At 44.0% G+C, this 21,706-nt stretch overlaps 1 pseudogene; it reads left to right on the forward strand.

Moving 5' to 3' along the window:
* Window positions 1-21,706, forward strand: part of LOC142661317 (EGF domain-specific O-linked N-acetylglucosamine transferase-like) — a 43,062-nt pseudogene that overhangs the window by 12,778 nt on the left and 8,578 nt on the right.

Below are 21,706 nucleotides of genomic sequence, written 5' to 3' on the forward strand. Positions count from 1 at the left end.
TGAACCATCACATCTTTTAAATGGAGTCCCTTTTTGGGCGTTTTCATTGTTTTGTCCCCTCAGGGGCTTTGCAAATGTGACATGGCCTCCGCAAATCATTCCTGCTTAATGTGATCTCAAAAAGCCAAATAGCGCTCTTTCCCTTCTAAGCCCTGCCGTGTGTCCAAACAGCCGTTTATTACCACATGTGGGGTATTGTTTTACTCGGGAGAAATTGCTTTACAAATTTTGTAGTGCTTTTTCTCCTTCAGTCCTTCTGGAAATGAGAAAAAATTAGCTAAACCTACATTTTCTTTGAAAAAATTTAGATTATTATTTTCAGGGCCTACTTCCAATAATTTCTGCAAAAAAACTGTGGTGTCAAATCGTTCACTATACCCCTAGATAATTTCCTCAATGGGTGTAGTTTCCAAAATGGGGTCACTTGTGGGGGGTTTCCACTGTTTTATCCCCTCAGGGGCTTTGTAAATGTGACATGGCCTCCGCAAACCATTCCTGCTAAATTTGAGTTCCAAAAGCCAAATGGCGCTCTTTCCCTTCTCAGCCTCGCCGTGTGTCCAAACAGCCGTTTATTACCACATGTGGGGTATTGTTTTACTCGGGAGAAATTTCTTTACAAATTTTATGGTGCTTTTTCTCCTTTAGTCCTTGTGGAAATGAAAAAAAATTAGCTAAACCTACATTTTATTTGAAAAAATTTAGATTTTCATTTTCACAGCCTACTTGCAAAAATTTCTGCAAAAAACCTGTGGGGTCAAAATGCTCACTATACCCCTATATAATTTCCTCAAGGGGTATAGTTTCCAAAATGGGGTCACTTGTTTGGGGTTTCCACTGTTTTGTCACCTCAGGGGCTTTGTAAATGTGACAAGGCCTCCGCAAACCATTCCTGCTAAATGTGAACTCCAAAAGCCAAATAGCGCTCTTTCCCTTCTCAGCCACGCCGTGTCTCCAAACAAACGTTTATTACCACATGTGAGGTAGAAATTGCTTTACAAATTTTGCGGTGCTTTTTCTCCTTTAGTCCTTGTGGAAATGAGAAAAAAAATCGCTAAACCTACATTTTCTTTGAAGAAATGTTGATTTTAATTTTCACGGCCTACTTCCAATAACTTCTGTAAAAAACCTGTGCGGTCAAAATGCTCACTGTACCCCTAGATAATTTCCTTGAGGTGTCTAGTTTCCCAGATGGGGTCACTTTTGGGGGATTTTGACTGTTTTGGCACCGCAAGAGCCCTTCAAACCTGACATGGTGCCTAAAATATATTCTAACAAAAATAAGGCCCCAAAATCCACTAGGTGCTCCTTTGCTTCTGAGGCCAGTGCTTCAGTCCAGTAGCACGCTATGGCCACATGTGGGATATTTCCTAAAACTGCAGAAACTGGGCAACAAATATTGAGTTGCATTTCTATGGAAAAACTTTCTGTGTTATAAAAAAATTTGTATTAAAAATGTATTTCTGCAGAAAAATATGAAATTTGTAAATTTCACCTCTACTTTGCTTTAATTCCTGTGAAATGTGTAAAGGGTTAAGACATTTTCTAAATGCTGTTTTGAATACTTTGAGGGGTGAAGTTTTTAAAATGGGGGGACTTTTTTTGCGTTTCTAATATATAAGGCCCTCAAAGCCACTTCACAACTGAACTGGCCCCTGTAAAAATAGCCTTTTGAAATTTTCTTGAAAATGTGAGAAATTGCTGCTAAAGTTCTAAGCCTTGTGAGGTAATAGAAAAATAAAAGGATGTTCAAAAAACGATGCCAATCTAAAGTAGACATATGGGTGATGTTAATTAGCAACATTTTTGTGTGGTATAACTGCCTGTCTTACAAGCAGATACATTTAAATTGAGAAAAATGCTAATTTTTGCAATTTTTCGCTAATTTTTGGTGTTTTTCACAATTAAATACTGAACATATCGAGCAAATTTTGCCAGTAACATAAAGTCCAATGTGTCACGAGAAAACAATCTCAGAATCGCTTGGATAGGTGAAAGCATTCCGGAGTTATTACCACATAAAGTGACACATGTCAGATTTGAAAAATGAGGCTCTGTCAGGAAGGTCAAAAGTGGCTAAAGAGGGAAGGGGTTAAAAATGGCAACACGGCCCGGAACGGAACCCCTCAACAGAAAGCAACGCTGATGTGAACAGGCCTAACTGTTCTGTTGAGAAACAGGGATTGGGTATCTTTCAATCCTTTGTTCCTTGGAGACAAAACAGTATAGTAAACGGTTGTTTAGTTGCCGCTTATCTCTTTTCCCTATAGCAGTAAACATGCACTTGTGGCTGTTTCAGCATCCAAGGTTATGGAGCAGTCGGGGGAGTTTGCTGTCCCATACATGACGCCATTGTGCTTTATGTGGTCTGTATACAGATGTAGCCGTCTTTATCTTGACTTTTAACGCGTTAAATACACAGTGGCAAGACAGTTTAAGGGTATGTTCACACGATTAACAAAATACGTCTGAAAATACGGAGCTGTTTTCAAGGGAAAACAGCCCCTGACTTTCAAATGTTTTTTGAGCAACTCGCGTTTTTCGCTGCATTTTCTACGGCCGTTTTTGGAGCTTTTTTCAATAGAGACTATGAGAAAACGGCTCCAAAAACGTCCCAAGAAGTGTCCTGCACTTCTTTTGACGAGCCGTCATTTTACGCGCCGTAAGATGACAGCTCGTCTGCACAGAACATCATAAGACCCATTGCAAGCAATGGGCAGATGTTTGCCGACGTATTGGAGCCGTCTTTTCAGGCGTAATTCGTAAAACGCCTCCATTACGTCTGAAAAGAGGTCGTGTGCACATACCCTTACTTTACCTTTACAATGGCTTTTGTTGTGTGAGCTCACACTGCAGCAAGTTATCAGTCAAGATAAACGTGGCTACATCTGTACACAGTGGAGAACATGTAAAAAGGCTTCTTACAGGTAATGTGTGCTTGTAGACAAGGAGAGACCAGGATCCTTACAAATCAGTCTGTGATTTTTCTCTCTCAGCTCATGAAGGGTTTTGTACCTTTTAGGAATTCCTGACACAACTAGATTCCTGCTGGGGTTATGAGAAGTCATGCAGGAAGGAGCGCAGGTTCAGTTATCCGGTCTGTGACCAGGTCGACGCTGGTTGGTATGTGCTTGTTTTACATCCTAAGGCTCCATGCACACGACCGTACATTTCATCCGTAATTACGGACCCATTCATTTCTATGGCCGACGGACACCTTCCCATATATTTACGGGACAATGTCCGTGCCGTAGAAACCTTCCATAAAACATAGGACATGTCCTATTTTTTTATTTTACGTACCGTGCTCCCATACTTTATAATGGACCACGGCCTGCAAATTTCAGACCGTGATTACGGGCACGGTCATGTCCATGGGGCCCGAGACACTATTTTATAACTTTTGTTTCATTAGTAACATGTAATAAAAATGATCTCTAGAATCTCTTCATTTTCAACTAAAGGTCTGGATACTGGAATCTTAAAGGGCAATACTACCCCAGTTCTACATGGATACAGTCAGCCTAAATATCTGTATCGGGGGTGTACACATGATTTTGTAAAGGAGGGGGGATTTTTACATGTTACGCGGAGCGCGCAGACACTTGATAGACACAAGAAAATCCCAGTCACATGGTGCAGGATATATTTATCGTATGACTCTATGATTGCCCCAAAGCCATAGGAAAACTGCATTTTGGCGACAGACGCACTTTAGAAATATATAATCTCGCTATACAAATAAATCAGTAAGAGCTAGAGTGCCCATGATGGTAGCGCCATCAATGCCAGATTAGTGCCACCTGTACAATGTAGTACCATGCAGAGTGCCACTCATACACAATAGGGTCTGCAGAATATAGCCGTATAATCTGTGGTGGTCTTGGGCAGTAATGGCTACATTCCGGGTGATCTACGGTGGTGACGTAACTGTGTCACTACCATTTTGTGTTACATTTTACCCATGCACAGTAAGACCAAGTTCACATGGAGTTTTTTGGCGCGGTTTCTGACGCAGAAACCGCTTCGGAAAACGCCTCCCATTGATTTTAATGGGAGGAGAGCAGAAAAAAGCGCTCTCGGGAAAAAGAACAGTCATGCCCTTTCATTAGGCGTTTCCATCTCTGACCTCCCATTGACATCATGGCGCTTAATGGCCGCGGCCGAAAAACGCAGCAAAAACTGCGGCAAGTGTTATGCCGGCACGTCAAAATCTGCCTCAAATTTTCAGAAGGAATTTTGAGGCAGATTTTTCCACCTGCAAAAAAAACTCTGTGTGAACAGGGCCTTCTAGGTAGAAATCTGTCAATCAGCGGCGAGTGGGTGAAGGTAGCAGCAGCTCGTAAATAATGGTGTCTTTTCTATAGCGGTGGTGAAGTTCTTCAAAACAGCTTCACTTTAGCAAATAAGTGACAGACAGCAGAAATCAGTGTGTCTGTCAGTACATTATGATGCCCTAAGTGAGCAGCATAACGTAGATGACAGGTTCCCTTTAAATGATAACATTCTGGCTGCTTTCAGCTGCCACTAGAGGGAGCACACGGTGTACACATTTATAAAGCTCCTATTGAAGTCATTGGGAACTGTATGATTACAACTGCATCCAGCTCCCCCTGGTGGCAACTTCTGTAATCATTCAGGAGAGACTGAGACAGTGAAAGGTCTATATGGCAAGTTATTCTCCAGCCCTCTGGGCATCTTGTGGGCATTATTGCAGCCATTAGTACAGCGTTTATAGGGTCGCTAGAAGATGCTCAGTAGAGATGTTGGTGCAGATATCTTGGCATGTAAGAAATATGTATAACAAGTAATGACTCCAGCCGTTATTCCATGATTAATGTGATCTTGTTCCCCTAGGGCAAAGAACTTGGAAGGCGCTCAAGAAGTATTTTGGAGACAGGCAGACTTTGGTTACGTTATGGAGCGTTTGGCTGAGGCACAAGTCTTCTGTAATCCACGTGAGCAGGTCCGTCTGTCTTGTGCGTTGCTTCTTCTGACTGGTAATCCAGATTGTCTGACATGTCTCTTTATTACAGGGAGACTCTCTCTTGGCCTGTTCCCGCCACCTCCTGCACTGCCGAGCCACCAACCTTTATTTGGACTTACGAAATCCTAGACGACCACAAGACAGGTCTGTAGTGCTTCATATTGAACTATTGGTCCAGTTGACAATAATATTAAAAATAATATTTAAACACATTGAAGGGGATGTCTGTTTTAAAAAAAATATATATATATATTTTTAATTACTTTATTAGGGAATTCTGAGTTATTGGTGCAGTCCCTCATTCAGGATCCTAGTCTATTAGCCAGAGCGTTAAGCGGCTTCAAAGAGCGTCCCTCACTGGAGGACCCAGCACAACAACGCATTTCACGGACAGACCATTTATTTAATTGGGAACTGTGTAATGCTTCATTTCTCCTGTGGTGGCGCTGCAGGGAAATTGAACACTTTCCTCCAGGTTCCCTCTCGGATTACAGCTGATATCTGGGGGTGCTGCCACTGGACGCCCCGTAATCCGCTTATTCACTTTGGCCCTTGCCGTTCTCCAAAGCAACCCCTTTCTAAATAGGGTTTCCAGTTTTCTATAAAAATCTCATTCACTGTATAATTAAAAGTTATGTAACCTAACAATGTGTTCAGTGCCTCAATTTCTTACAATTTTTAAGATCTGTGATTGCTGTCACTGAATGGCAAACAAAGATACATAGCCCGTTAATGGTTTATTCACACACGGCAGATTTTTTGCAAGCCCCATTCAGATGAACGGGACATTTTCAGAAATTTCTACAACAAATCTGCCATGTGTGAATATATCCCCTCAGCCTATCCGTGCCCCCTCTATTAATGATCCATGAATGTGTGTGCAGGGCGTGATCAAGACAGATTCAGCCTCTGATTATAAGCAATATTTCCAATTACTTTAAGCAAGCAGAGATCTTAAATGGTAGGTGGTTAAAACATAAAGTATAATAGATTGTTTTTAACTTTTCATTATAAATGTAATTGCCCAATGATCTCTGTAGTATGGAGACTAAACATGCCGATCCTCTGTTCTCCTGGGGGATAAGCCGCTGTTAGAGAGATCTTGCCGCGGTTTCTTCCCCCTCTCCCCATTTAAATAAACCGGCACAAAAAACATTTTATAGTGGGATCAGGTGAAATAGCTGTTGGCCAAACAAACACTCTGCCAACATCTATTGCATATGTATGGCCAGCTTTATGCCTCCATAACAGGTCAAGCTTCAGTTCCCCCATAACTGTGCCCGCAGCAGCGCCCATACACTTGCATTATTCACAAGTCTGAGCTGCTCTGTCTTCACATGACAATTAGCGATTACCACTGACTGATTAGGAACTGGTCCGCGTAACAGGATTGATTCTTCATCAGTTGTTTCTACCGGGACAGCAGTGTGGTATCTGGGAATGAAGGAGGGCAGTGGCAGCAATCCAGGGAAGTCCTGCGGAGTCCGCAACATTTTAAATACCGCATAATTAAGCAACTAAACCAACATTCCGCTGATCATGTGACTGGTGTCTGCCGAGACCTGGTACTACCAGCGCTGTATGTGTCAAACAGAGGAGAGATCAGATGAGCAGCAGAAAGACCTTGCAGAGGAGCTACAGTGAGAGGAGGAGAACAAGCAGGGGGTGAGAACAGCGAGAAGGAGGAGCAGCCAAGGTGTGTGCAGGAGAGGAAGGAAGGTGAACCTTAAAACAAGGAGCTAACTGGAGATGTTATTGCTAAATATTATTACTCAAAAATGCGTGATCAAATAATGTTCTGCGCTCGAGAAAGAAAAACGTTGCCTGTGCCATTTAAAAATGTGCCGTTTTTTGGTGGATATTTCCCAGATCTCACTTGCGTCAGGAAAAAGAAAGAGAAAATTAGTAAATTTGGACCTAGTGATAAAATTGCATAACCTGGACAAGATTAGGATATTCCGTCCCTTCCGTACGGGTCTGACCTCTGGGACCCAAACAGTCCTGAGAATGAAGGGGCTGCAATGATGATTTAGCTCCTCTGTCCCCTTCACTGTTTCTCCCCTCCTTTGAGCGGGACGGAGAGCTAAATTAGCGCTGCAGCCCTTTCGTTCCTGGGATCTGTGGGGGTCCTATAGGTCCAACCCCCACCAATCATAAAGTGATGGCATATCCCATCATTATCCTATCTCAATTTATAAGCTGGGAATGGCCCTTTAATAGAGATTTTTACATAATATATATATATATTTTTTTGTTTTATGCACAAATTGCAACTTTTCTATTCCAACTGGTGAAGATCATGAGATTATTTACCCCCTTACGAGTCCTACGATTAATTTTTTTAAACCTCCGTACATTGAGAAGCACAACTTGAAATCTGTTTTTAAGCATTCTGGAGGCTGGAAGATCCTTTTTTATTGTTTGTTTTCCTCTTGCGTTTGAGCTTAATTTGTTTCTTCTGGGATATTGTCCTCATCGAGATTTTGTTACTTATTTTAAAAAAAAAAATCGACAATAAAAGGAGGAGAAGGAATATTTACATTTCTTTTTCTCTCTCTTACAGATTAAAAGAAGACTTTATACAGGAAGGGGAAATGGGAGGACATTGTGACCTTGACTCACAGAAGCTGCTCTCTCAAGGTGATCGCAAGAGCCCCCTGCAGTCTTGGTATGTGTTCTCTTCCCAGTCTTCATAAGTGATGGCATATGTTTAGTAATGACTTGCTGACTGTCAAGGATCTGACCACATGGCACCACCGATCATGAAAACAAAGGGGCTGAGTAGCAGAACCTCCACGGCGCCTGGAAGGCAGCACCGCTGTGCAGGGGAAAATCACAACAATCTCCACAAAGAACCGGGGCCGCTTCAATCGAGTAATCATTGGGGGTTGAAGTGGTCAGATCCCCCTACATCCGCTAATGACCGCATATCCTAGTACTATGCATCTCCTGGTAACATTGCAAAACTCTTTTAGGCCTCACATTTAATAAGAGTTTTACAGCTCTTGGGTCATGACACAGCGGGGCTTTAAATGTGCCCATAAAGGGCAAAAACAGCGGGCATCCTGTGCCAATCCGGGTAGCCCAGTGCTCTCAAGCCCTCTTTATGGGCATTTTAGAGAAGAGGTAGAGAACCTCTAGGTACACAGTGCATGTGATCATCAAATATGCCACCATTACCTTGATTTTTATATAGGGGAGTCTCGTCATTGCTCGTCTATGCTGGGCTATTAATTCCGATTAAAGGAATTTTCTCTTCTCACTTTATAACATATAACAGAGTCTTGTAATTAAACTCCAGCGATATAAATCACAGTCAGACAACAGAGGCCGTTATTATTGTATTCACACGTCCTACGGACAGAATCGATGGGAGTGTTTGGCGTCTCGCTTTAGCGGGCATTGATTGTGGAAATTGCCAACTGCTACATTACCGGCTGCAAACAAATATTTAGGAAACTAAGAATTACTTTCCATGCGCTCAAAGCATAAAATACCGGAGTCGTGCCGATCTTTGCAAACTGCTTTATTACAGGATTCCCAGCAGAAAAATAATCCTATAAAGTATCACCGCTGGGGTCATGTCGTAGGAAGTTCTTCATTCAACCTTGGATGACATTTGGGTTTCCTATTGGTCTGTTGATGCCGGTATTGGCTGGCAGCCATGATGGTTTCTAGGACTAATGGCGCTTAAGGGACACGTTTTATAAAGTTGATGATTCCACTGAGACGTATGAAAATCAAATGAATGCGATTCTGGGAATCTCTGAATCTTTTCTGGTTATTTTTCCTTTGTTTATATAAAATAATACATTAGGACGTGGAGTCATGCAAGTTATTTAAGAGACTAAAATATTAACTATACAGGGGACCAGCGACATGATTGTCAATACAATTTTACGGCCTTCAAGATCCCAGGGCACATAACTCCTATAAGGGCCTGTTCACATCATCATTCGCTTTCCGTTCCGGGGTTCCGTCGGAGGTTTCCGTCGAGTGAACCCCGTAACGGAAAGTGAAAGTGAAACCACAGCTTCCGTTTCAGTCACCATTGATATCAATGGTGACGGAAACATCGCTAATGGTCTCCGTTCGTCACCATTCCGGCAGGTTTCCGGTTTTCCGACAGAATCAATAGCGGAGTCGACTGCATATGGCAGTGAGAAATAACTGTTGGCAGCGCCATCACGTCTCTCCCATCCCCCTCAACAGAAAAATCAAACAGATTTTTTTTTTAAATGACCTGTGCTGTTGACCAGTTCAATGTGCACTACAGATCCCAGCATGCTCTACTGCCAGAAGGAAATTAATTACATGGGTGTATTTAGACTTTTGAAACCATAACATCTCTATTGGCTCCTCATCGAACAGAGAAGGTGGGAGAAACACACATTGGGTACAATCTGTCCATGCCAATCTATGCACATTTTTATTTTCTAACCTACAACTTGTACAGTGAGAGCTAGAATCTGATTGGATGCCATGGGCAGCACCACTTAGGACCTTGTTGCCATGGACTGCATCACAGAAGCGTCGTCATCCAGTCACGGAATTCTCTGCAGGAACGGTCAGTGCGAGGCAGATATCGAGGAGAGAGGAGCGGCTAAGCACTACTGCGATTATCCCGGCTGGGTTCTTGTTTCTTTTGTTTCTATTTGAATTTTTTTGTTTGTTTGTTTTTGGATCTACCTTCCAGACCCACACTTCCGAGTGTGTGGAGGAAGAGGCAGCCAGATGGCTGCATCGGGGGCTGGTGGAAAGTTCCAGCCCCGGAGATATCTCCATCGTCCCGGGAAGACCCCGTACAGCCGGGAGCCTGAGAGACATCAGAGGCAGACTGGCTTTTTTGGACGTCTAACGGCAGCATTGGGGATCGTGCCATTTCTTAAAAATCTGTGGAGAACACCAGATAAAGAATCGGGCCGATACCTCAAGCTGAAGACTCCACCACCACCACCAACATCTGCAGCCCCCACCTGCTCAGCAATGGAGGAACATCAGGTGCCAAAACCCACCATAACATCAGGTGAGGTCCCGGCCCCTGCCCCATTGCCCAGGAGACCATCTGCCTGGGAGCTGCCACCAACAGCTGCAGTCCCTACCCGTGCAGCAAGGGAGGAACATCTGGTGCCCATACCCACCATACCATCAGGTGAGGACCAGACCACTGCCCCATCTCCCAAGAGACCAACTGCCTGGGAGAAGTTTCTGGCAAGAAAGCCACTAGTCTCTGCCACAAACAGGGGGTCACCAGTAGTGGCTCGAAAATCCAGGGTCCGCAGTGCACCTTATGTGTTACCACCGCGCATTAAAGTGACTGCCAGACAGGTGCATGAGACCCCACTATGGGACACTATGGGTGGTGCATCACGCAGGATGCTGAGAGCCATGCTGAACACGCCATTGGCAGATGATTGCAGGTGCTATGTCAGCGATGAGGGAGACTATGTGCGGTACACCTTCTCCAGAGACACCATCTATCCGGAGAAGGAGTTCCACGGGGAAATTTCATTTCGCTGCAAGAAGATCTAGTGGTGGAGTCTCCTGCAGTGTGCCGGTAACATCAGGGCACTCGCTGCGATTTCATATGATTGATTTTCTGGTTTTGACATTTGGCTTGTTTATTGGACTACTCTTTCTGACTGCTGCCTGCCCTGACCTATGCCTGTTTATTTGACTACGCTAGTTTGCTGCCTGCCCTGACCCCGGCCTGTCCATCGACTACGCTTGTTTGCTGCCTGCCCTGACCTTTGCTTGACCAGCGACTATTCTTCTGCCTGACGATTTGGTACCTTGTGGTCTGTAGATGTGGTTCATTGCCGTGTTACTTTTCAGGGTGATCCCCGCTACATACCTTTAGTGCCCCCCTGCTTTTAAGGCAGGCCTGCACTGATGATCCCCCGTTCTCTCACAGAGTGCTAACCATTACACTATGGAACGTGCTTCAGGTCGTAACCCTTAAACCAGACTCCAAGTCTCCCACTAGAACTCCCCTTTGTATGTTCCCAAGGGTCCTCCTAGCACACGGGTACTTTCAGTGTCCCCTGATTTTCACTGTTGGCCCGCCCTGATTATCCTTGGTTCCCTCCTGCTGATGCTGCTGATGGACAGTCTGGCCGAGATTCAGAGTGCTAACCATTACACTATGGAACCTGCTTCAGGTCATAATCCCTAAACCAGACTCCAAGTCCCACACCAGAACTCCCCACTACTCCCTGGTGTCCTGCTTAATTGGAGCCGCCATGTCTTGCTGATAAGGGGTGAAGGGATAAATCAATCACCAGGACAATGGGAAGTTATTTGATTAAAGGGGTATTCCTAATGTAAAGGACCTGAAAAATAATATAATAATAATTAATAATGCTCCCCATGTGCAGGGTGATGTCAAAACCAATGTTGAGAGTGGTACCTGGCGGTTTTAAAAGAATTATGCAGATTTTACCTTTTGCTCCAACTGGGGTCTTGGTCAGAGACCTCCTCTCCCTCTGACAGTCTGTTATCTGATGTAGGAGACTCCCTCATCCCTGCTTGCCTATCACAAACTGTCTTCTGATCCTCACCCATCTGCCAAGTATCATCTGCCAGTGCCTGTACCCTCGGCGTGCTTCACCGTTGTATTCTGGTCCGCTGGGCCAGCCGCTACTCACACCGGGACCACCTCAAGAGGTAGCGACCTGGTAGTCTCCCCGCAGCGAAGTCCAGATCCCCGTACGGGGGTTAAAGGGTGAAGACTGGGGAGGCTACTTAGACAACGCCCTTAGAGGTGGCCCTAAGCCAAACCGGTGGAGTAGCACAGTGGGTCGACAACCCGCTGGTCATAACACTCGCTGCCTCTTCCTCTGATCAATGAGAGATGGAAATGTCCTATATTGGTGTTCTGACTCTTGAAGGGCCCATGCCTATCCCTGGGACAACTTACTCTGGTAATTGACTCTACTCTGGGCCTCAGTACTGCGATAACTACATCTAATAAGATAGAAGAGGCATCCTTTCCCTCTCACAGTATTCCAGCTGATGGAGTAGACTTGTTTATCCCGGAATCCTCTGCTGACTGAGGAGTTCATGAAGCATCTGTTAAGGACGCAACTAGGACAATGTAACAGAAATTGTCGACTCTCTAAAAAAGGAATTGCTCCAATCAGAGACCATTGCCAAATCACAGAATGAACTGATTAATAAAAATGAGGAAATGGAGAAAAACAATTCTGGACATAGGAGACCGATCCCTTCTCAACCACAATTGACTTTGAGGAATCCTGCATTTGGTCTCTAAGTCACCGACTTCATGAGATTTCTGCCTCCAGATGTCTCCACCGTAGAGAAAACACTGGCCCCAAAGCTGAAAAATCTTCCCCCAGAGTTGGACGACTTTACACAATCTCATCATCACATCGAGATCATTGCCTACAAATGGAGATTCCCATCAAACTAGTAATGTCCAAAAACATCCATCATTATGTCTTCACAACACGGCCTGCAGCTCTGAAAGTCTGAGAGAAATGGAAACTCCTGTCCCATCACCACCGAGAACCTCCGTCACCACCAACATAAAAGAAGAATCCCGGAAACTCAATCATGAATGGACTATAGCTGGACGGGGATGGTAAGTCTAAATACTCACTGCTTTCCTGATGATAATTTAGGATGTGCTAATACTCGTTACATGATGTCTCTGCAGGATTCTGTCGTCTGAATACAAGTTCACACGACCACTCTCATTGTTTTACCTTGACCTTTTAGGCTGTGTTCACACGTTGCAGTCATGTCACTGTTTTTCCAAGACTCCATGGCAAAAATGCTTTTTTTTTTTTTTTTTTTTTGCAAAACCCCTGTGTTCTTGCTGTCACGTAGTGCAAACTGCAGAAAAAAATCTGTGATATGACCGCAATGTATGACATCCCCTTTAAGACTATCAAACATTCCTCCTTGGTACTGCCGCTGATCTGCAGATGTCTGTATTCTTTGGTTATGTATTTATTATATTTCAATATTAATCTTCAGATTGTCGCTGGTAGAAGATGGCGGCAAGTACAGATAAATAAATGCTAGTCTTATACGCAGCCTCTAGTTAGTTAGTTAGTTAGTTAGTTAGTTAGCTAGTTATACCTGTTTCTTGAAAAGCTGAGTGACTACTAATATTACCAGTATTAAAATTCCCATAACAGTTGGGTCCCAAAAGGCAAATGTGTCTCATCATCGAGCATTACAGGGGAAGAAGTGTAGAACATGGCAGATTTACCTTTCAGGAGTTTGGGAAAGCTGGGTGACATGCCAGTTAAGATTTGTAATGGAGATCTTATTGGTTATGGCCGAGCTTTCTGTTTTATAATAATAATCTACAGAATGTTGGTTTTGGTCTCCTCCGCTCAGGGTTTATAAGATTCCTGATTGAACTTGCTCTGAAATGTTGTGAATATTTCTGGTTTCTTGTAATTCCAGGTTTGCGGAGCTGCAGACATTCGGCTCCCTGACGTTCAGACCCATAGAAGATGGACATTGTGACGTCGTCGTCGAGAGGCCGACGTATATCATGAAGTTAGATGCAGGTAATGTGTACATCTGATTAGGATTGTCACGACTCACGTTACAAGAATTTGGACTTTGATACCGATACTTTGTGTAGTGTTGCGACTCTTGATACCAAAACGATACTTTGCCAACTGTAATAAAAAAAAAAGAAGTTCCATTCACTGATGTGAGGCACGGGGTGTGAAGAATTTTGAACCTCCATGTGCCGCACATTAAGTATTTCACATTACTTCATTTTTTTACTTTTTTAAACTTTAATGTACTGGCATATATCTATCTATATACCAGTACATTAGCCTGTGTACTGATGGGTATGACCTAACAACTGCCTGTTTACGAAGTATGCCCTAACAACAGGAATATACGGTCAGACAGCCTTGGTGTCCTTCAATGGACCCTGGATTGTCTGCCCATATATGGTATGTCCCTCAAGCATCACAGGGATTCCCTGTGACGCAATCCACGGGGCATCCCCCTTCTCGTTTTCCCCTTCAATGCTGCGGTCAGCTTCGATCACAGCATTCAAGGGAATAGCATCGCAGATCAGAAATTTCTCTGATCTCTGGCAATAAAGCCGAGCTGCGGCTGTGTAATACAGAAATTGCACCGCTCCTGACATCAAGTGTACGCACAGTCAGCATGAGGTGATGCGACCAGCTAATGAGCGGCGGCACCGGGACTGAAGACCGAATATGGGGGTGTTTTGCAGTGCGCCCGCCATGTTCTCTGTATTCAGTGCCGGCGCTCATTAGTGCAGCTCTGGCCGCATGCTGACCCCACGTGCACACTTGTCAGGAGCGGGGCAATGGCTGTATTACACGTGTATTACACAGGCGCAGCCCTGCTCTGACTACATTTATGTGAAATAACGTGTAGCACACGGACCCATTGATTTCAATGGGGCTATTCAGACATGCCTAAATTTTCACACCGCGAGTGTCCGTTGCGTGGAACTCCCTGCTTGTCCTATATTGGTCCGTGTTTGCAGAACTTGTCGCCTATTAATGTCTATGAGTGCATGAAAACCACGAACAGCACACGGACGACATCCGTGTTCTGTCTGTGTTTCACAAATCAATTACATAGGATTACATAGAAATACTGATGCCAATACGCAACGCACACAGACATGAAATGTAGAAAAAACGCTGCGTTTTTAACGTGCACAAATCGGACACGCTCATCTGAATGTAGCCTTAGGCTCATTCACATATCCTTGTCCTTTTATATGGCTGCAATAAACTGACTGCATACAGATGGCTTCCATGGGCAGTCCGTTTTTTTCATTTTTTTTTCACGGACTCCTAGACCAGAATGGGTGAGACCGATCTGCAAATACTGACCGGGATAGGACCTGCCCTGAGTTTTTCAGATTGAGAACGCGGATCCCTGAAAAAAACAGATAGCACACTGAAGAAATGAACTGATGTGTGCATGAGCCCTAAGGCCCTGTTCACACAAAGATTTTTGGCGCTGATTTTGATGAGGAAACCGCATAGCAATCAGCGCCAAAAAACTGCAGAAATCGCCCCCGATGATTTCAATGGAAGGCAGAGCGTTTTTTTCCCGAGCAGCTTTTGGCCGCTCACGGGTTAAAAAAGAGCAGCATGTCCTTTCTTGCCACGGTTCCGCCTCTGACCTCCCATTGAAATCAAAGGGAGGCAGAAAAATCCTGCAGCGTTAGATTCCGAGAAAACCGCGTCAAAAAAGCGCAGGCAGGTCAAGATCTGCCTCAAATACACAGATTTTTTTTCTGCCTGCAAAAAACTGTGTGAACAGGGCCTACGGTTTCTTCCATGTAGCATCTCAACAATCTCCGGGTACTTGCTGTTCTCGGTAGGGGGGAAATGGGATGCGCCAAATGTTTACTGCACTCCAATCCCTTTATTTATATTCTAGGAAGGATTTTTAGAAGTGTAGTTCACAAGTCTTATGTAGCCTGGGAGGCGGCTGGCAGGGCATGTGCCAGGGGGTGCTAACCATTTACGAGGCTAGGGCAGAAAACGGAATGTTTGCCCCAGATGAAGAACAGCCGAGGTTATGTCTAGTGACCGCGCAGTCACGGCCTGTGAATAAATCTGTCTAAAACATAATACAGTCAAATTCCTGTAATCCGCCATCTGATAATCTAGAAAGTCTGATGATCCTGCCCTTGTTTCCGGCACAGAGCTGCAGAATAACGAGGAATCTGACAAGACTGGACTGGTTAACAGACATGGACACGGCTGCTAGGATTAGATTGTTTCCTTTATTCAGCCCTGGAAATTAGTTTTTTACATTATTGTGTGACTGTCCAATAATCCAGAATGTCTGATAATCCGGTTTTGTTGATTTTTATATGTTCACAGGAAGAGATGGTAGATTTTAGGAAGCAAATGTGAGTTTATTGTTACTAATATTGTAATTATTTTATTTTTCGTTGTTCCCAGGTGTAAATCTCTATCACCACTTCTGGGATTTTGTCAATCTCTATATTACACAACATATTAACAACTCCTTCAGCACCGACGTCCATATTGTCATGTGGGACACAGTAAGTATTTTTTTTTTCTTTCTTAAAGGGGTATGTGTTATAAAAATGGAGGCGGTGGGGTCCCTTTGTTGACCCTCCCCCTCCTCTGTTGGTCTGAATGTAGCAGTACTGTAACCTGTCATACGTGGATATCCATAGCTTGGCATTGCCAGCATGGAAACTTATCCTCTTTGGACAATTCCTTTTTGTTACAGGACCCTCCAGCAATCATCTGTGAACCTGATGCCAAGTGTTCATTTCCCCTGCAGCGCCACCACAGGGGAAATGAAGCATTACATGCTGCCTATTGAAATCAGTGGGCTCTCTCTGTAATGCCAGGACACTCTTTGTAGTAGTTCTGGCTTGTACTCTGAAAAGGAGCCCTGCCCGAATAAAACAGAATTCCCTCTTTGGGGATTTGAGATTGGGTTTTCTCCAGACTACCCCTTTAACTTCATAACATTGCTGGTTGCACACGCCCTAGTACAGGGGTCAGCACTCCAGCTATTGTGAAACTACAACTCCCAACATGCACTGGCAGCCAAAGACTTTATTATTATTCTATCCACATGCTGTCAGGCCATGCTGGGAATTGTAGTTCTACAACAGCTGGAGTTCAGAAGGATGATGACCCCCATTTTCTATGCCTATCCCGCTGTGTTCATCACGCTGTCCTCTGTGATGCTATGGCTACGCTCGGTACTCCGAGACAATCTGATGTCTCACAGACACCGAGAATGTGCAGCTGCATCCCCCTCCTCTTCCTCCGCTATTTCTTCTATTTTCTGTATTCCTGCAAATATTTTGAGGACTTTTACGTTTTCTGAACATATACAGAGAGCCTGCAGGCAGGGAAGGGAACTGTGAGGGGGGGGAGGGGACATGTTACTTTCCACTAATAAGATGTATTACAAAGTTTCATATATTCACATGAACTACGGATTAGTACAAAAACATTATCACGATAGATACACTTTAATTAGTGTATAATAAAAAGTTCTACTTTCTAAGGTCAACTTTATAATATATTTTGTGTTTCAACTCCTCTCTATTTTCAAAATCCCTGCTCACTGTCAGTGAATGGAAACATTCTTATCCCGATCGTGTCTCGCTGACCCAGGTGCACGGTTTGGTTTCCATTACTGTCGGCCAAGACGTGGCCTCTTTATAGAGACTTTTGAAGCTGGAGTTTTCTGTTACCACCTGCAGCACTGACCCAGTCATACACAACCTCGGGGACAGATCTGATTATTCTTGGGCGTGAGAACAGGAAGCAAATTCTTCTATATTTTTACGGCGCTGGGAACACAGGCTGGTGAATTGCCAAGTGTACATTGTGCCAGTATGAGACAAGATTTTCTGTAATAGGAGGGAGAATTTTATTGGAGGCTCTATTAAATGGAGATTAATTCACCTGCACCAAATTCCTAATTCCCCCAAAAAATATCAAATAATACCCGGTTTTCCATAGACCCTAAGTGGTATCTAAGGCCTGATTTACACGAGCGTGTGCGTTTTGCACACGCAAAAAACGCTGCGTTTTGCGTGCGCAAAAGGCACATAATAGCTCCGTGTGTCATCAGTGTATGATGGCTGCGTGATTTTCTCGCAGCCGCCATCATTATGACACTCCGTTTGGATGTTTGTAAACAGTAAAGCACGTGGTGCTTTTCTGTTTACATTCAGAGAATGACAGCTCTTGCGCGAATCACGCAGTTCGCACGGAAGTGGTTCCGTGCGGCATGCGTGGTTTTCACGCACCCATTGACTTCAATGGGTGCGTGATGCGCGAACAGCGCACAAAGAAAGGACATGTCGTGAGTTTTACGCAGCGGACTCACGCTGAGCAAAATTCACGCACTGTATGCACTGCCCCATAGCCTAATATAGGTGCGTACGACACGCGTGAAAACCACGCGCATCGCACGCGCGTATATTACGCTCGTGTACATAATAGACTTGAGTTCAATTTAACCTTTTGAAGCCTTTCCTTTTTTATTTTTACATTTTTCTAATACACTGTCAGTGCGTCAGTCTTCACTGTTGTTTTGCCATTCTATTCATAAATATGAAAATTATTGACACTGTTCATGGCATGAAAAAGAATCAGAAAACCTGCTGTCTGTTTGTAGGGAACTCCTTAGTTTAAGAGAAGTGCAAAAATCGATGCTGATTTCATAATCTTTATAGGGTATGAAGCTCCATTTTTCCTGTTGCAGAGCAAAAAATCTCAGATTTCTGTTCACACAGCTATGGGGTTATATATGATACATTTCGGTCTTCTGCAGCCACCACTAGGGTGAGTTTGTTAAAGATCTATTTATTATGCAATTTAATAGTAGGTGTATGTAGGGAGCGCCCCCTAGTGGTGGCTGCAGGCACACATAATTTTACTATTTAAACGATAACTACACGTTCAACAAACTTCTGACATGTAAGAAGTTTTGATTGGTAGGGGACTCAGCACTGAGAACCCCACCAATCGCTAAAACGAAGCAGCTGAAGCGCTCATGTGAGCGCTGTGTCACTTGGTTTCTGTTCGGCTCTTTCCGGAAAGCTGTTGTATCGGAGTACGGGCTCATAGACTTCCGGAAAAAGCTGAACAGAAATGAATCGGCTGAGCGCTCACACGAGCCCTTCTGCCGCTCCGTTTTACCGATTTGGTGGGGGTCTCAGTGCATGTACCCCCACCAATCAAAACATGTGACATGTCAGAAGTTTATTGAACATTTAGTTACACTTTAACTCTATGGCTGTGTGAAGGTAAGTTAAAGGGGTTGTATTCAATTGAATTAGAGCAGAGTTGCAGTACTGCAGCACGGCCACTATAGCCACGGAGCCATCTGCTTCTGACACCGGCCACTGCACAACATCTGGCGCCCGGAGGCAGCCTGGACAGCTGATAGGTGCGGTGTCGGACCCCCACCGATCATATGATGATAACCTATCCTGTGGATAGGTCATCAGTATGAAAAAACACCCCGTTCCTGGACAACCCCTTTAACGATTTGGGGCTCTTTATAAGAAAAATTAAAAAAACCTATAAAATAAATAACCAAATAAATCAGCACAGAATTATAGTCATATAAAATAAAAATACATCCTACACTTTAATCAGCGTCTTCCATTTTAAGAGCTGCTTGTATCTATTGTTCAATTTCTTGGCCCCTTGAGAAGTGATCAGAAAGTGATGACCAGTCCTGCTTATCTTTATTACTATCCTCCCTTCACAGCTCCCAAAATAAATGGTTCAGGGTGGAGATGACCTTCCAGAGCCAGCGATCTCTACACAAAGAGCGCTATTTTTCATTCCGCAATAGAATTGAAAAATGATTTACCAAAGCCAGAGGTCGGCGCACCCCTTCCAGCGTTCACTTGTCGATCAGCAGTTGCACTTGGTCCCATAGGGTTTGGGTGCATTCATGGGCCGTCTAGCGGGATAGGTAATCGGCTTATCTTCCCTGGGCAGATGGTTCTGCTTTCTAAAAGGAAATTGTCCCCGGCAACCTGTCGTGTTCTGGGCCAGACTGTGTCAAAGGAGAAAATCCTGATTTATAATCCACTGTAATCTCCTCAACCATTGAGATGTGAAGCTCCATGGAGACTGAACAATTCTCTGTGTCCGGGATCACAATCATCTGCCCCTGACCATCTACTCCCTCTAATACGGTCTAGTTCAAGGCTGATAAGTGACGGTTCTGTGTTGCTTTTTTATTTGACATATCACAATCATTCATCTGGTATTATAAAAATGTGCCCCCCCCCCCCAGCTTGACCGCCACTCTATTTAAAATCCTCAAGGGTTCGGACCACCGTTCTCTCAATCGGTTGGGAATCCCGGCGTTGGGGCCCCCAGTGATCTGACAATTCTCATCTATCCTATGGATAGGTAATAATTGTCAATTCTGGGAATACCACTTTAATTGAGATGCTCTGAATATTCTTATAGCTGGCATAGTGTCTTAGGGTATGTTCACACACAAACTCAAAAACGTCTGAAAATACGGAGCTGTTTTCAAGGGAAAACAGCTCCTGATTTTCAGACGTTTTTTAAGCCACTCGCGATTTTCGCTGCGTTTTTCACGGCCGTTTTTGGAGCTGTTTTCAATAGAGTCAATGAAAAAACGCTCCAAAAACGTCCCAAGAAGTGTCCTGCACTCCTTTTGACGAGCCGTTATTTTACGCTCCGTGTTTTGACAGCAACGCATAAAATAAAACGCCCGAATTACATCTGAAACCACTGCGTGTGAACATACCCTTAGAAGTCCAACACACTGAAATGTAATGGGTTGTATGGACTGTATTATAGTCCAGAGCTGCATTCACGATTCTGCTAATTGTCAATGGAATGAGTCAACAAGCTTGTCGACAGACCCACCCCTGAGGGTATGTGCACACACACTAATTACGTCCGCAATTGACGGACGTATTTAGGCCGCAAGTACCGGACCGAACACATTGCAGGGAGCCGGGCTCCTAGCATCATAGTTATGTACGACGCTAGGAGTCCCTGCCTCGCTGCCGGACAACTGTCCCGTACTGAAAACATGATTACAGTACGGGACAGTTGTCCTACAGCGAGGCAGGTACTCCTAGCATCGTACATAAGTATGATCCTAGGAGCCCGGCTCCCTGCACTGTGTTCGGTCCGGTACTTGCGGCCGAAATACGTCCGTCAATTACGGACGTAATTAGTGTGTGTGCACATACCCTGACAGTTTAGCTCCTATAATACAATGGAGCAGTTAGTCTTCTCTACATCAGATCCTGGTATAAGATGACTCTTCCCAGAGTGTAAATCACTATAGGCTCTACAGCAATCTCTGTGCAGACACTGAGCTGACAAGTGGTAGTCTGCAGAATTATGAATGCAGCTCTGGACTATAATACAGGTTGTAATTCAGATTGGCTGGACTTCAGAATTTAGCATATCCTATTTTCCTGAAAAGTTTATGGATTTGGATTAGGATCTTTGCCAATGTGCCTTCTGAGAGGCTTCTGACAGAGATCAGCATTGACTCCGCTGGTTATTCTATATAGTACAGAGGTGCCTCTTACTTCCTGAGTGAAATTGCGTCCCCTACTTTCCAAATTGAAGATGAGAAGATTCAGGGATGTCTGCCAAGTTCCCTGCAGTCAGAGAAGGGTCCTGTCTGAGGTGAACTTCTCATCTTGCCGCATGGATGGTGCACCCCTGTCTGCACAGTAATTATTCAGCAGAGGTTTTGGTGCAATGTAGAGAATTTGGGATTAGATGCCTTTGTACTAAACACTAAATATGTTTTTTTCTGCAGAGCTTCTATGGCTATGGCGATTTGTTCAGCGAGACGTGGAAAGCTTTTACAGATTACGAAGTTACACACTTGAAAGCGTACGATTCTAAACGGGTAAGATGTTCCAAATGTATTTCTCTTTGTTGTTTTATCATTTTTAAAGTTTTTTTTGTTTTATAGTTTATTGTTGTTTTAATGAAAAGTTTGGTAACTTTATAATATACTTGCTGCTTCAGTTCTTCCCCATTTTTTTTTAAGATCCCTGCTTACTGTCAGTGAATAGGAATATTCTCGTTTACATCCAAAAGCTGAAACCTCATGGTATGTAACTGACACAGGTGCAGGGCTATTTCATTGTACCAGAGCTTTCTCTTGTAATAAGCCATCCTGCTGTGCCATCTAGATGTG

This window comes from Rhinoderma darwinii, chromosome 9 (assembly GCF_050947455.1).
Source record: "Rhinoderma darwinii isolate aRhiDar2 chromosome 9, aRhiDar2.hap1, whole genome shotgun sequence".
Taxonomy (NCBI): domain Eukaryota; kingdom Metazoa; phylum Chordata; class Amphibia; order Anura; family Rhinodermatidae; genus Rhinoderma; species Rhinoderma darwinii.